Source organism: Lampetra fluviatilis, chromosome 13 (assembly GCF_964198595.1).
Source record: "Lampetra fluviatilis chromosome 13, kcLamFluv1.1, whole genome shotgun sequence".
Lineage (NCBI taxonomy): Eukaryota > Metazoa > Chordata > Hyperoartia > Petromyzontiformes > Petromyzontidae > Lampetra > Lampetra fluviatilis.
Genome location: NC_136287.1, coordinates 1,610,772 through 1,628,117, shown reverse-complemented (window position 1 = coordinate 1,628,117; position 17,346 = coordinate 1,610,772).

Genomic DNA, 17,346 nt, shown 5'->3' with positions numbered 1-17,346 from the left:
ACTGGGTAGGTGGTTGGCGGGGTGGGAAGCTGGGTAGGTGAGTCGGTGGCTGGGTAGGTGGGTTGGTGAGTGGGTATGTAGGTGGGTAGCTGGTGGATGTGATGGTGTGGTAGTTGAAGTTGTTGTGGAAGTGGTCGTGGTTATGTTTGACGCCAGGGGGCGGCGTGGTGCCTCGTGATGATGTAGCTGCACCCCCACCACCCCCTTTTTACCTGTCGCTCCATCCCTCGCCAGGTGAGACGCACTGTAACACAAAGATTATGGAACTAGGACCATGCTGTAATAATATGTTAGTTTTATAAACAGCGTCGTCCCTATTACATATCTCAATCGCTGAGAGATGCCAAAGTTGGTCCAACGGTTCCAACCACGTGCCGACGTTGGGAAATTTTTATTTTAGCAAATGTGACCGACTGACAGCAGCAACAACAGCAAGGATGCAGCGATAGACAAACCGTGTGCCAGCCTCATCCTTATTAGAACTCATCAGCACAGTACAGGCACCAATGCTCGCTACTGCTGCTGCGAGTGAGTGCACGAGTGACCGAGTTATCATCTATGCGCTCGCAGGCGTGGGGGGGGGGGCGCCGAATAGACCCCATGAGCTCGACCTTGAGTACCGTCCAGCTCTGCCCCCGAGTGACCTCCGCATTCCTCCCCAGGTGCGGAACCTCCCTGCCGCAGGTGATGATGGGTGCTGCTGCTGCTGCCGTGCGTTTATATGATGAAACCGAGATGATTTACTTTCCAGAAATACCCCCCATCCCCCCCTACGGGGAGGACATGTCACCGTGACGGACTCGCACGTGGCAGGGTACGTGACAGGGTAATGCCGCCTCTGATTTGTGGGGCCACCTCTGCGTTTGCGTTGAGCGAAAAATCCCTCCCCTCCATTCCATGCGAGTCAGTGGGTGGGTGCGTGGGTTAGAGGGTAACGTCAGTGGGTGGGTTTGTGAAGTCGTGACCGGGTGAGTGAGAGAATGAGTAGTTCAGTTGGGTGACTGAGTGGGTATGGTTGGTTTATTGGTGGGTGAGTGGGTGGGTGAATGAGAGGGTATAGAGAGGGGGTGATGGGGGGTGATGGGGGAGTGGTGATTGGGGGGGGGGAATGTGAGAAACACTTTGGACGGGGTGAGGAAATTAATTAGTTTTTTTCTGGTGAATTGCTGTCCTAATTGAGGGGCCAATTAGTGAGTGGAGAGAGATTATATATTTATGTATTTAATGATAGAGTCGCGAATGTTGTGGGATGCAGGACTCGGCGTAATTCCTCGCTAATTTGATTCCCTGCGTCGCTAGTAGACTGTGTTGTGGCGATTAGCAAAGTGGTGTATACTGGATGTAGTGTTCCGGTTGTAAACCGAAAACATTTTCCGGCGTGATAAAAAAATAAGGACCATTTCGTGGGAAGTCGTTTTTTTATGGATGGAGTTGTCAACGTCATATGAATGTGGAATTTCCATCACGCAGGCTCAGGGATAGAATAGGAATGACTGTGAATGGTGTTCGTCTAGCAGTGGATAGACACTGATTGCTGATGATTATAATGATGATGACATTTCCACGAAAGCCTCACCAAGTCTCAAGACTCCTCGGGAGGGACCTGCTACCTTTGGGACAACAGGGCTCGCAGCGAGCAGTGCACCTCCCTGTGTGCACGGACGTGGAAGATGTCGCTTCACATGGCTTCACACGCACCTTGCGGATGAGGCCCACAATGTCGAAACCGGTCTGGCAGGACGGAGGAAAGACATTTTTGGTTTGCTAGTCTTGGTGTGCTCACCATCACGCCACAGTAGCTCTCTGTCAACAACACTCGCTTAAAATGAAGCTATACATAAAATACTATTTACTATATTTTTTACCAGGTAAGGCTCACTGAGCTATATAGCTCTTTTTCAGAAGCGACCTGGCCACAAATGATAACTCAATAAAGTCGCTTATCACGTGGAAATTTATAGCAGCCAAATACTCTAAACTCGTGTTGATTCTAAAAGTGGAGGGAAAACCCGGAGGACCCGGAGAAAAATCCACGCGACTCCAAATATACAGGCGTGAGGGTGGCACCCACGTATATAGTATATCGTAGTGATATGCAAAAGGGTCAGTGCCCGAAACATCGCCTTTTATTTTTGTTGTCCATTTAAAGCCACACACGTACACACCGTGCTGTTATTGGTGAATGTTTTTATCGTTTTTGTTGTTGCTAATTTTGCTTGTGCACCACTGCCAACGCAGCAGCAGCATTGCGCGTAATTTGTATAATTATATTCCGTTCTCGCGAGTAATGGCGCCAGCAATGATGTTCAGCAGCTAAATGCCAATTTGGAGGTCTGCCAGCCACGACGAGAGGGCTTTAGCAGAGAGACAGAGAGTTCGTGTGGTGTTACTGTTCCTCCTACTCTGTTGAAGGAGCACAGACCACGGTGGGTTTACTGTAGGGTCCATCATTTGAGTTGTATGGCCACAATCGCACGACAGTACTGTGGGTTGTCGTTAATATATCTACATATATATCTTCTGGACTCTATGTATTTCTATGTGTTTCAAGGTATCTCTATGGGTTTCTATTTATCTCTATGTGTGTCTATAGGTCATGCCCTCTAAAGGGACATCTGCACTGGTTAGAAACATTCAGGCTGGCCTACCTACGATCCATCCTGGGTTTAACCAGGCTGGATTGTGTGATGAGCTCACAAATCCTTAAAAGATCTGGACACATCCGCATGAGTGATCTCCTCCTGGGTTATGTAGCTCGCATGCCCAGCCAACGCATGCATAAGCATCTTCTGTTTGGTCGGATAGAGGAGGTTAAACGGGCACGACACGGGTTGGAAAAGAGATGGACTGATGCGGTACAGGAGGATGTGGAGCTTAGTGGACTTCCAAAACACTGGTACCAGCGGTGTCAAGATCGACCTCTATGGAGGAGCCTCGTGAAGGACACTCCCGGGCAGTTGGAGGCAGTCGCCCTCCAACAACAACGGAGGGCAGAGGAGCGACGCTCACAACAACGAGTGAGGAGCCAGGCATCTACAATTTAGCAAAATTGCACAGCAGCACAAAATGGCACAGCCAATGTGTGTATCTGCCAGTCATCTCAGGCACCTGAGTTTGTCCCGTCCCCTATCAGCGAGCCTTGGACACTTCATGTGGCCTCAAAGTGCATCTGGCCTGGCACAGGCGCCGTGGTGAGGTCACCATCACTTGGCGGCTGGTCTTATGGGGTTACTATTAGGGCCACAGTGTGGGTTTCATGGCGGCAATCGCACCACCGTGACTCGTGGCTCTCATTTTACGTTCACGAAGATGTGGTGCAGCATCGGCCTGGTGATGTTCTGACGCAGTTGATGGTTATACCACCAGGAAGAGGAGGAATGTCAAAGCCAGGAGGAGGTGTTTGAATCTCAAAGCCAGGAGGAGGTGTTTGGGTCTCGAATGAGGAGGTGTTTGTTCTATGTCCGCCTTTTCCCACTATGTTCGCACAGCAGCAGCTGCAGCAGCTGCATCCACTCCTCTGGATCTGGGAGAGATTCTAGGATGGGTACCAGCAGCAGCGGTCGTCTTCTTCTGGGTGAGATTATAGGATGGGTGACAGCAGCAGCAGCAGCGATCCCAGAAGGGATGGGGTCGGGACTTGAGTGGGCGGCGAGGTGACGTCGTTGACGTCTCGCTTGACGATGGGTACAGTTGCCGTTGGCAACAATAATTATAAGGAGCTTTTTCACCTTTTGCTCATTTGCAACTGTTTAATAAGCGCTCACTCTGTGAGGTTTATAGCTGCGTGTGAAAGCGTTTACGGGGAAGTGACGGGGTGTGGGGTGGGGGTTGGTAGCTGGGTCGCTCCGGGGATTAAATAGAAGGGGGTCCCCCCTCCCTCCTTGCCCCCACCCCCTGCCCCCACCCCCTGCCCCCCCTCCCTACTCCCCTCCTCCATGCCCCCACCCTCTGCCCCCCCTCCCTGCCCCCATCCCCTGCCCCCCACCCCCTGCCCCCCTCCCTGCCCCCCACCCCCTGCCCCCCTCCCTGCCCCCCTCCCCGCACCCCACCCCCTGCCCCCCTCCCTGCCCCCCACCCCTGCCCCCCCTCCTTGCGCCCTCTCCCTGCCCCCCCCCCATCCCCTGCCCCCCGAAGTTTCCGTTTGCCTGTAAAATCTCAGCCGGTTCGCGCGGTGACGTCACCGGGGGCGCTATAATAGCGGCGATTGTGGCGAGAAACTCGTAAAAGCTCAGAGGTGCAAAGTGGAATTAACCACGAGGTGACATCATGTCTCGTATTAGGTACTCCCTAGCAGTACTCTAACTTGGCCCAACGATCTTTGACCCGCCCATACTGGAGATCTGTGCTAAAGAGCTTCATAGCTCTTCGGATTCCTCCTGCAGTCAAAATAAAGATGTGGCTTCCTCCTGCCAGTCGCAACGCTGAGCTGCCACCGCCCTCCGCCTCGCTCTTGTCTCGCTACTGCCACGGTCACTGAACGTCTTCACTCGTCGATCCCTCCACCAAAGGGAGTTAGGGGCCGTCCATAAATGACGTCACGCGATTTTGGACGATATTTTACCCCCCTCCCCCCCTTCGTCACACGGCGTCACAAAAAGTCAGACCCCCCTCAAATATGACGTCACAAAGCTCTGCCCCCCCCCCCCCCAATACAAAATAAAACATGCTTCAAATCGCTTTAAACTATTGTCATTTAATGTGGCGCTGCACTCTGATGTTGTAGGAGAAAACATGTATTAAAAAGTATATATATAATTAAGTAGAACGTGTTGTCTATATTTATTTCAAGTTGCGCATTTTGATGTGACGTCACATTTCTCAACCCCCCCCCCCCCCATCGTCACACATCGTCACAAATGTCTGACCCCCCCCCCCTAGGTGCGTGACGTCATTTATGGACGGCCCCTTAGTGGCGCTTGTGTTGAAGCAATGCTGATGAAATTGTGCTGCACGCTTGCCAGAGAGAGGGGCCGTGTGGCTGGTGGCAGGGCTGTATTATCCAGTAGGGCGCTGTGGGCACGGTTCCTCGGGCCTACGGGGAAAAAGACTAAATGTTGACCATGTTTTTTTGTTCATAATAGCGGTGTTTTTTAAGGGTTAGATCGCGTAAATATATAAATGTGTCTTTAAACCCGCCACCACGCGACACAGCCAATTAGTAAGGGGTTGTCACGTAAACAGAACATGCTAATTCGTTACTAGCTCAGCACACCGGTGTGTTGGAGAGCAAATCCACAACATTTACAACCCAACAACCTGTATTATGGATTATATTGGTCGCGAAAGTTTACGTGTAAAACATGTTTTTGTTGTTTGTATGATAAAAAAAAATTCGACCAAGATTTCTTCTTGAATAAATATATTTATCTAGCAAGAATAGGCAACAGTGCACATACAAGAGGCAGAGTCATATCAATAGGTTTCTTATTTAATTATGGCACAGACTAAATAATGAACGCATCAGCAGTAAGGACATCTGTCCAGCGGCTGGACGAATTAAAAGTGCAACAAGCGGAGTGACAGTGGCGGTAGTGGTGACATGGGGCAGCAAGCAGCAGCAGTACCAGCTGTAAAACGTTATCAGTGAAGGCCTGCGAAACAGAAATGGTTAGAAGAAGCTTAATCCGGCCCTGGCTGATGGGATGTGTCAAACTAAAAAAAATATTGGTAATATATTTTGTTACTCTTTGGTTCTCTCGGTAAAGTCACGTAAGTAGAAATTAAAATAAAACAAAAAATTATATATCACGACGTTTCGATCGCAACACAAGCAGTCGTCCTCGGGCAGAAAATAACAATCCTGTAGTGGAACTGCTGAACCAGCGAAAGAGCTGTTACAGCAAGAGGTTATATATGTGGCGATGGGCAAGCAAGCGGGGTCTGAGCTGGAAAGGAATTCCATCCCCGCACGCAAGCACGTCAGTTGTGTTAATGGGGGAGATTAGGGAGAGCGAGATTAGGGAGAGAGATTAGCATGAAATAAGCTTCCGTCGCAGCATAAGAGTATCATCCCCGCATATGCGCACAATAGCAGTGTTCATGGGAGATTAGCACTATGTTAATGGGAGAGATTAGGCAGGGATATTAGGGGGGATTAGTAAGTTAATGTCATGTCTATGTGTAACACAAGCTGCGGCGCTGCCAACTGCGCTGTGAGGCAAGCGCGTCAATGCAAGAGAACCACCGCAACGGTGGTCGCGTCAGTGAGACACACAGCCCATCACACAGCCAGAGGCTAAGGTAACAGAGGTGGCCATGTTAGTGAGACCCCAGCCCGTTAATGCAGAGGCACCTAACAGGGCAATGCAACTTAGAGAGTCGGAGATAACAGCCAAACGGCAGGAAGAATGGAAGCACCACAGCAAGTGACGACTTTGCTTGGTTAATAACGTCCTTCCAATGATTGCTCAGCTCGTACCCATCTTCTCGGTTGAAATTGTCTCCGTGTTTATATATCTGGATGGCTTCATGGACAAATCTTTGATGGTAGCCTGAAGGTTTGCAGAGTACCTTGGTCTCGGAAAAAACAATATCATGCGATACTCTTAGTTCTTTCGGTATGAATCCTTGCAGTCATGAAAGCTTCAAATCTAGAATATCGTGCGAGCCCACTGCGTTATAACAATGATCAGCCACTGCAGAGGTATTGGTTCTGCCGTGTTTCAAATCTGCCTTGTGTTCACGAACACGGTCCGAGACATGTCGTTTCGTTTCCCGAATGTAACTGCTGCCGCAGACACAACGTAGTTTGTAGACACCAGGGTATTGCATGTCAGGAATTACATCCTTCACAGATGGGATCAAATCACGGATTGTGTGTACTGTATTGAATCGGACCTGGATCTTGTGTTTGTTTAAGATTTAGGAAATGTTTTTGGTAACACCTGCTATGTATGGCAAGGTGATGGTTTTTGAATGGGTCTTCAGATGGTTGTCTCACCATGGTTGGGGATACACCTTTGCGGATTGTGCGGTCTGAGTATCTATTCATCTTGAGGGCTTGGTGTACGTGCTCTAATTCACTGGCTAGGTGGCGCTGGTCGGAAATGCAGGGGGCCCGATGGTGTAGTGTTTTGATGAGGGAGTTCTTCTGGGCCGGATGGTGGTGGGAGTCAGGCTTTAGATAGGAATCCGTGTGGGTGGCTTTCCTTTAGATGGAATGTCCCAATGAGCCATCAGGCCTCTTCTCGATGAAAACATCCAGGAATGGTAGCTTGCCATCATTTTCCACTTCCATGGTGAATTTCATGGATGGGTGTATGGAATTGATGTGGTTGAAAAACTGGTTCAGTGCTGGCTGGCCATGTGGCCAGATGACGAAAGTGTCTACAGGAAAGCCACCCACACGGATTCCTATCTAAAGCCTGACTCCCACCACCATCCGGCCCAGAAGAACTCCATCATCAAAACACTACACCATCGGGCCCGCTGTATCTCCGACCAGCACCACCTAGCCAGTGAACTGGAGCACGTACACCAAGATTGAAACATATTTTGTTTGTTATGGTCGCGTTGGTCGATGCATCCACCACCACAAAAACCACGCCAGACCGCATTCGCCTTCCCCACAGAGACACAAAGACAAAGGTCCCCCGTGTAGCCTCAACAGACTGTGCGGGGCAAGTCGCTGTGAGCGAGTTGCCACCTATGAATGCTGCCGGCACTGTGGCACACACAGAGAGGGGAGCGTGGGTGGCCAGAAACGACGACAACAACAACAACAATCGCCACTTAAGTGCCGGAGACGTCACCGCGGCGCTTGGTGCCAGGCTATGTGCACGTTAAGACGCACGGATACGGACACACGCGACGCACAACAAATATTTGAGAGGGAAAAAACCGTGAATAAACGTTGGAATTGAAGGGGGAAAAAAGCGACGCGTTTGGAGTAATCACCACAAACAAACCAACAACAACAAACTTTAAAGTGGGAAACATTGAGAGGAAACGGCTCACGCTGCGTCCGTGGTTTTGGCGGGAAATGGCGACACGAACCCCGTTAATAAGACCTCGAGGGAGCGATGGCGGCGTGCGATTCATGTTCGTTACGAGCAGCGATTATTGTGAGGTCCCTTCACTTGAGGGAATTATTTTTACTTTTTTTGAGGGAATTGTTTTTGTTTTGTACAACACAGTACCTCTACTCCCCCCCCACAACATAAACACCGCCTTTGTGTCCCCACTGACAGACACACATACACAGACAAAAGGTCTCCCGAATAGCCTTCAACAGAACGTTGTTGGCGCAACGTTGTTACGTTTACAGGAAACAGGGGCAAGGATTGATGCGTTATTTTTTGTGGGAGCATAGCCCCTGACTTAAATTAATCTCATCTGAGCAACTGGTTCTCGAAAGCGCCGGGAATGAAACTCGGGTGCTCCATACCGTGTCAACCCGTACGGTTTACCCCGTAAAACTCTTTGGTTATTTCGGTAAAGTCACGTAGGTATAAAATAAAATAGATCACGACGTTTCGGGCGCAACACAAGGGTCCATCATCAGGTGGAAAAGCGTGGTCTGCTGCTGAGGCAGACTGTTCTAAAAGGTTTGAAATGGGTATATCTCAGTTATATGCTACCCTTGAGATATATCCATTTAAAACCTTTTAAAACAGTCTGCCTCAGCAGCAGGCCACGCTTTCCCACCTGATGATGGACCCTTGTGTTGCGCCCGAAACGTCGTGATCTATTTTATTTTTATACCTACGTGACTTTACCGAAAAAAACAAAGAGTTTGGATGCCTGCAGTCACGAAAGCTTCAAATCTAGATATTCCCTTACCAACCCAGAACCACCCATCACTGTCAACCCCTGAGCAGTGCCCTCCCTTATTACAGCACAATTCAGATCTTATTGGCCACCCCGTGCCCCTTATGCATCTCAACGTTCATCCTACACAAGGGAGAAACACAAATAAATGGATATTTTCATGTTGTTGTTGTTGTTGCTGCCCTATTGAAACGGCTGTGCGCCGTATGGACCTGAAAGCTCAATTTCCCTGCCCACTTCAGCAATTGCTTCTTGCTGTGGTTGTCCCACCTGATGATGGACCCCTGTGTTGCGCCCGAAACGTCGTGATTTAATTTATTTTATATCTACGTGACTTTACCGAAAAAACCCAAGAGTTTGGTCAGGGAATGTTGCTAACCGCTGCACCACCAGCCGGGCACTGGTTGCTACGCCGCTGCCAATAATCACGAAGCGCAGCGGAGGGTTGGCGGATCACCGCATAGATTTCTTCACAAGCTGATTGCCTCACTCCTACCTATTACCTATTTTTTATTTTTGCCACGCAAAACCCGCTGAGCTGCACTGCGTAGGCCGTTTATAGAAGCCGCCTGACCACAAAGTATAGGCTCGACGAAGTGGCTTATCGGGTGGATATGCATAGCGACAGCCAAATACTCTGAAACGCGTGGCGATGTTGATTCTTAACGTGGACCGGAGGAAAATCCACGCGACCACGGGAAGAGAGAGAGAGGGACACCGCAAACTCCAAATATACAGTAGCAGCAGCAGCAGGCGTCGTCAGGGTCGGGAACGAACCCACGGCACAGCGTTGGTGTGAAGTGCTTTTTTTCTGGAAGACTTTGCAGTTTTTTCCTGGATTTTTCTGTTTGCGCAAAGTCACTTTAAGATGTTTTCTTGTTCATGTTTATGTTTTTTGTTTGTTGCGGTTGCACCCGATTCAAGAGAGGAATGGCTCACAGGGTTATACCTAATAAATGAAATTGAAATGAAATGAAACGACCTCCTGTATACCAGGCGAAGTAGTTAACATCTCCTGGCCAACGTGGCCGTACACTGGCTCGCCAGGAGAAGTGTCCACTAATCTTCATCTTGTCCCAACTGAACTCTCCAGAATCACTGTCTTTATTCATACTGGAGGAATCCGATGGCCTCCAAAGATTCATTTTGTTCAATGATGTCCGGTCGGTTTTTATCCACCCGGCCCTCCGCTCGTTGTTGTGAGCGTCGCTCCTCTGCTCTCCGTTGTTGTTGGAGGGCGACTGCCTCCACCTGCCCAGTAGCGTCCTTCACGAGCCTCCTCCACACAAAGACCCCCCCCCCCCGTACAGCAAGCACCATGCCCGGCCGCCTTTGTCTTCCGAGTGGCGTCGACCTAGAGGAGACCCAGCATCGGTTCAGGACGTTCGTTGCTGGTGCTGGCCGTTCAATGGGAATCGAGCAGTGAGGATCATCTGAACCCCTCTCAGCAAGGGGATTCATCTCAGCCCACTCTGTCCGCTCCAGTTACAATTAAGAGTTAAAGACTAAGATCCCCCCGTGGAGCCTGAACAGATTGTCGGGGCAAATGTTGTTAGCGAGCGGCACCTATGAAGGCACACGTGGGGGTGGGTGGGTGGCCAGCACCACGCCCGACCGCCGTCGTCTCTCCAGTAGCGATGTTTTTACGCACCGCACCGGGTACTCGTTTGAGGCTGAGTCGACCTAGGGGGATGCCCAGGACCGATCCGGATCATTAATCGTCACCGTTTGTTGATGGCCGTGAGCGGGAATCGAACTCGGACCGCTAACCGCTCCCCAGAGTCACCACCCGGCACACCACGTCCAGTATGACCACCCCTGCCACCCACAACTTGTTATGACGGTGGCGACTACGACTCACGTGCCACCAGATACATATCTCGGCAAGCAATTGACACCCCAAGGGGTGCCACTTTGAATCCACTGCTGGATGAGACCCCCCCCCCCCCACCACCACCAACACTGGCGTCGTCGCGTTTTGTGGGGAGGTCCCTTTGGCCATACTTCACCGCGCCGGTCGGTGCGGTTGATTGCTGATCATTTGAGGGGGGGTCGAGTGGTTGGTGGGGGGCGCTGTTAGCGAGCACCTATTAAGGCGATCCGTGTGGTGTGAAACCGCGCCCGGCTGCCTTTGTATGACCCATGCTGAAACGCGTATGTTGAGGCTGAGTCGGCCTCGGGGAGCGCGAGTACTTACTGCTACGACGTTACGCACAGGGACCAATTTAAAGGAGGCCGTTGAGCGACGTGGCAAATGTATAATTAATAGGGGATTATGGATGGAGGGGCGGAGAGGATGTGGGGGCACGTGGCCTGAGGCGAGACCCTTCTCAGCCATCTCGCCTTCTCAGCCATCTCGCCCTCTCAGCCATCTCGCCCTCTCAGCCATCTCGCCCTCTCAGCCATCTCGCCCTCTCAGTCATCTCGCCCTCTCGTCTCACCGCCTCGCCTCTCACCCACTCGTCCAATTCCTCACACGTCTCTCATTCGCCCTCTTCCTCGACTCACCCACTAACTCACCCGAACTTTCTCACCTGCCTCCCTCCCTCCCTCACCTACCACCCCACCCGCTTACCTCACCCCTCACCCCACTCCCCTCACACGCATCAACACCCTCCCCTCACTCTCCCCTCATCCTCCACTCACCCTCCCCTCACCCTCCACTCACCCCCTCATCCTCCACTCACCCTCCACTCACCCTCCCCTCACCCCCCAAGGCTCGCTCGTGGTTTTCCTCTTTTAGTGAGCGGTAGGGATGAGCGTGTGGTGAGCTAATGGTGATGTGGCGAGTGGTGATGTAGCGTGTGGTGATGTAGTGCGTGGTGAGCTAATGGTGATGTAGCGAGTGGTGATGTAGTGCGTGGTGAGCTAATGACGATGTGATGTAGCTCAGTGTTTTGTTAATGTTTAGAAGCGAGCCTCCTTGTCTCATAAAGCGAATGTAAAATCCAGCAGAGAAACATAAAACGCGTGCATTATTCAGAGATGCTGGAGGAGGGGGGGGGGGGTTATATAACACCCCCCAACCCAACACCGCCCTTCCACCAACACCATTGGACACCCTCACTCCAAACCAGATTCCCATATCACATCCTCCACTCTTATTAGATTCGTTATCTCCAGAGAGTGCGAGAGGAACAACTCGTGGCTCACAGCGCCACTGTTTATTCGTTCCAACCACAAACAACTCTCCGATTAGCCACGCCGGGCACTGGCTCCCACACGGTGCGACCCTACGACTCCATCCAACACTGCGGGCCGCCGAGATATGTTCAGCCAGGGATGACAATCAGACATTTCGCGCTGGGTAGCAAAACTATCGAGGCGACACTGAGCCAGGCGCAGTCGTTAAGGAGAAACAAACACCGATTGGAACCCCTCGCTAACTCCCAGTACATCCCCGCGGTGGCTAGGAGATGTCAACCACCTCGCCTGGTAGACAGGAGGTCGTGGGTTCGAACCCGAACCCGACCCTGATGCCTGCTGTATATTTTGAATTTACGGTGTCTCTCTCTGACCAGGGTCGCGTGGATTTTTCTCCGGGTCGTCCTGTTTTCCCCTCCACATTTTGGATCAACATCACACGCGTTTAAAATTATTTTACTGCTCTACATTTCCAGGTGTGGAGCCACTTCGTTGAACTCTCATTGGTGATAGCCAGGTCACTCCCGTTAAAGAGATATACAACTCAAGTTGACCTTACCTGGTGGAATTTTTTATTTCTTTTTTAATATTCTTGGTTCTTTCGGTAAAGTCACGTAGACGCGAATATGAATCCCTGCAGTCACGAAAGCTTTAAATATTTTTTTTTATAGTTTAGTTTAGTCTGGCTTTATAGACTTCCACAGGGTCTTACCGGGGTGTATGGTCGGGATCTTGCACCGCATATTGAGGAGCAGCTATCGCAGATCGGGAGATGCTTAGTGGCCTGCGCCATTCGTTCCGCCACTCTCCTAAAAGCAGCTTCCGAGAAGTTGGTGAAGCTGCCCGAGCGACATCGGCGTCTTCTCGAGCGGCAAATGAGCGACTGGGAGCCGGCTCTCACGCAGCCATCGCCGCGGGAGGATGATCCTGATTAAGCGGCCCGCAAGATCAGTGCCGTACTTAGCGTGGGGACAGGGGGTGCCTTGTCCCCCCCCCTCTCCCCGCCGGCGGCCAAAGCTACGAGTTGGGGCCCCCTAGACGACCACCATGAACCACGTTTTCAACAACAGTGGAAAAGAACACAAACTTGTGTAATGATCTTGATTTGAAGCTTTCGTGACTGCAGGAATCCATACTCTTTGGTTCTTTCGGTAAAGTCACGTAGGTGGAAAAGCACCTGATGACGGACGCTTGTGTTGCGCCCGAAACGTCGTGATCTATTTTATTGTGCAATGATTTGATGAGGCGAGAGAAGTCGCGCTATATAGCCGAGGTGCGACCTGTACGAGACAAATCCAATATTGGGGCCCCACCTGACCGATGGAGGCACGACACTGTGCTGATGACGTCGCCACTTACGCCACTGCTCCAGATCCATTCTCTCCATCGCCCAAACTACGCAGTTTGGCTGGCAGTCGAAGTGATATGCCCACAGTGCCACCCAGCCACGTGGGTCACGATTGCCATGCTGAATACAATCGCACCGTTAGCAATTCACCGATGGATTAGCACTCCTCCACACGTAAACACATGCAGCACGATGATGATGACATGTGTAGATAGGCGGGTTTGTAAATCCACTGCTGGATGATGCGGCTTACCCACGCCGTGCGGGCCGTGGGTGGTTTGGGTGGGGGGGGTACTTCAGCCATACTTCACTGTAATGGACCCTTCTGAGGCTCCCCTGTGGTTATTTAAAACAAAAAAAGATCGCAAATTTTGTTTTGTTCTGAAGATTACTTTGATTTAATTAAACATAACACGAGTACGCAAGCGCTCACATTTAACTATCCACTAATTAGACAAGATGCTAGCGGTAATTAGATTCAACTCTACAGTTCATTTGACTTGAGGCGGGGAGGGGGATATATACAGTATTCTATTTCCCAAAACTGCGACGAAATTATAAAAACAGATCTTGTTATTATTGTTGTTACAATCTGGGCGCAAGGTATGCATTTATACTGGAGGAATCCGATTCGCTCTTTTTCACAGATGTCCAGTAGGATACATTGGAAAGGAAGAGCGTTCCTAAAGGCCGCAGAAGCTCATCTGGCCAAAGACAAACATCCCCCGTAACAGACTGCTGAGCCAAATGGCGTTGACCACACAGAAGCCCGCAGACGACACACGCACGCACACAGTTTAACACGTCAGCTTTCGCGACCAATATTTTCCATAAGAGGGGTGTTTTGGGGGGATTAGATCGCGTAAATAGAAATGTATTGTTAAACCCGCAACCGCCCGACACGGCCAATTAGTAAGGGTTTGGGGGTCGTCCATAAATGACGTCACGCGATTTTGGATGATTTTTTACCCCCCCCCCCCACTTCGTCACACGGCGTCACAAAAAGTCAGACCCCCCCCCCTCAGATTTGACGTCACAAAGCTCTGCCCCCCCAAATTTAAACATGCTTCAAATCGCTTGAAACTATTGTCATTGTAGTGCGTATTTAATGTGGCGCTGCACTCTGATGTTGTAGGAGAAAACATTTATTAAAAGTATATTTAATTAAGTAGAACGTGTTGTCTATATTCATTTAAAGTTGCGCATTTTGATGTGACGTCACATTTCTCACCCCCCCCTCCCTCGTCACACATCGTCACAAATGTCTGACCCCCCCATTCCCTAGGTGCGTGACGTCATTTATGGACGGCCCCTTGGCACGTAAACAAAACATGCCATATTCGTTACTAGTTCAGCGCACCGGTGTGTTGGAGAGTAAACCCCACAACATTTAACAATTCGAGTACGACGTTTCGCCGGTAACGACAACCACCAGCTGCATCAGTAACACAGACAGCCGTGTCCACCAGAGGGCCGCCTCCACGTGTTCACCGCGTCTCCCCGCGTCTCTCCCCGCGTCTCCCGTGCCGCTCCTCCACTCGAGCTTGGTGCCGACGTCTCTCCCTCCTGTGCCCCCTCTACTCCGTATCAGACTACAAACTACGTTCGAGATTACTTACACCTGTACATAATCGGACCTTTTTTTGCCGGTATCAAATTGTGACAAACTAAGACCCAAAAGAATACCATCATAATACCTTGCTGATCTTCACCCACAATGCGGTATCATGGGATACATTTTAGGTTGTACCCTTTCAGACAATAAAACCGGTGTTAAGATATTATTGGTTCTTTCGGTAAAGTCACGTAGAAGGGAATATGAATCCCTGCAGTCACGAAAGCTTTAAATCGAGGTGTTAAGTTGTTCAAACACCAAATAGATAGCAACCTTTTGCACGGAATCGAGTCTGCATTAACCACGCGTCCTTGTGGTGAACATTTAAACAAGCATGCTCTGATAATTACTTAATGCATTGGCTTTGAAACTGATTGGCCTACACCAGAGGCAGCTTTCTTTAGGGCCTAGTTTTAATCGGTGTCAGACCAGAGAGCGTCAACAGGCGACCAGCACAAGGGCATTATTGGACCTCCCTTGCCAGTCGACTGGCAAGGGAGGTCCCATGATGTAGCTGCTCACCCCGAGCTCTCAATGTGCTGGTAGCGCATTGTCTTTGTGCTGTTCGCCTTTTGGCGTTGCCCTCTGGTCTAAGAGTATTGAGACTCGGCTCTCTAAAGAAAGCTGTCTCTGGTGTGGACCAATCAGTTCCAAAGACAATGCATATACTATCAGAGCATGGTTTTTTTGTATGTTCACCACAAGTATATATGGTTAATGCAGACATGATTCCTTGCAAAAAATTTCAGTTTGGTGTTTGAACATCTTACCATCTGTTATATTGTCAGAAAGGGTAAAATCTATTCTTATAGTACAAAAAGGACAATACACTATTGGGGCATTTATAACTCGGGGTGAGCAGCTACAAAATGGGACCTTTTTTGCTCGACATGATTCCTTGCAGAAGGTTTATAATTGGTGCTTGAACATCTTAACACCTGTTTTATTGCCAGAAAGGGTAAAACCTATTCCTATATTTTTCATCTGTCCCTCAACTTGGCTTTTTTCTGGCATCTTTTGGCTCTCAAATTCTGTTTGCAACGGGGTTTTCTCTCTCTTTCTTTCCTTTCGGTTCGCGTGTGTTTAGTTTACGACCGTTAAACACGCCCCGTCTGTTGCGCGATATCGCTCAAGGACCATGGACTCGTCCGCAATATTTGACGTTTCTGTTGTTGTTGATGCCAATGTGCTCAAGCACCACAGATCTCCGCGGCACAACAGCCGGGAAAACTGAATCAAACGTGACTACCATCCGTGTGACAGATCCACTCAACTCAGACTCTCTCTGTCTCTCGTGACCGCGAGGAAGTCAGTCATGCCCGCCATTCGCAGTCCTCGTGGCGACGTCACCCGCGCTGATAGACCTCATCAGCAGTTACACAGCAATCGTGACACGCCACAGCAGAGCCTCCAGTCAACCACAGAGCAACCCCTGGGCACTACCCCTCAGCCTGAGCACAGTCGTAAGCTACCTTCATACTCCATAACCCTACTCACCAGACACGCTACTCGTAACCCCAACCACACTAGGCAACTACACCATAACCCTAACCACACTAGCCACCCGGATTCTAGCCCTAACCATGCCAGCCAACCTGACCCTAACTCTAACCACACTAGCCAACCTGACCCTAACTCTAACCACACTAGCCAACCAGACCCTAACTCTAACCACACTAGCCAACCAGACCCTAACCCTAACCACACTAGCCAACCAAATCCTAACCCTGTCCACATTATCCACCCAGACCCTAACCCTAACCACATTATCCACCCATACCCTAACCCTCACCACAGTAGCCAATCAGACCCTAACCCTGTCCACATTATCCACCCAGACCCTAACCCTGTCCACGTTGTCCACCCAGATCCTAGCCCTGTCCACGTTGTCCACCCAGATCCTAGCCCTGTCCACATTGTCCACCCAGACCCTAGCCCTGTCCACGTTGTCCACCCAGACCCTAGCCCTGTCCACGTTATCCACCCAGACCCTAGCCCTGTCCACATTGTCCACCCAGACCCTAACCCTGTCCACGTTGTCCACCCAGACCCTAACCCTGTCCACGTTGTCCACCCAGACCCTAACCCTGTCCACGTTGTCCACCCAGACCCTAGCCCTGTCCACGTTGTCCACCCAGATCCTAGCCCTGTCCACATTGTCCACCCAGACCCTAGCCCTGTCCACGTTGTCCACCCAGACCCTAGCCCTGTCCACATTGTCCACCCAGACCCTAGCCCTGTCCACATTGTCCACCCAGATCCTAGCCCTGTCCACATTGTCCACCCAGACCCTAACCACGCTGACCCACCAAGCACCGGCCCCATCTCGAGCCCTACCCTTAACCCCGCGCACTGCCGCTTTGCTCTTCTCGCCCCCCGCCTCTCCCCCCGTGATGAATGCAGCAGAAGGCGACATCTGTTTCCATATAAAGTAACGGAGGGGGTGGTGGGGGGCATGGAGCCCCATTTC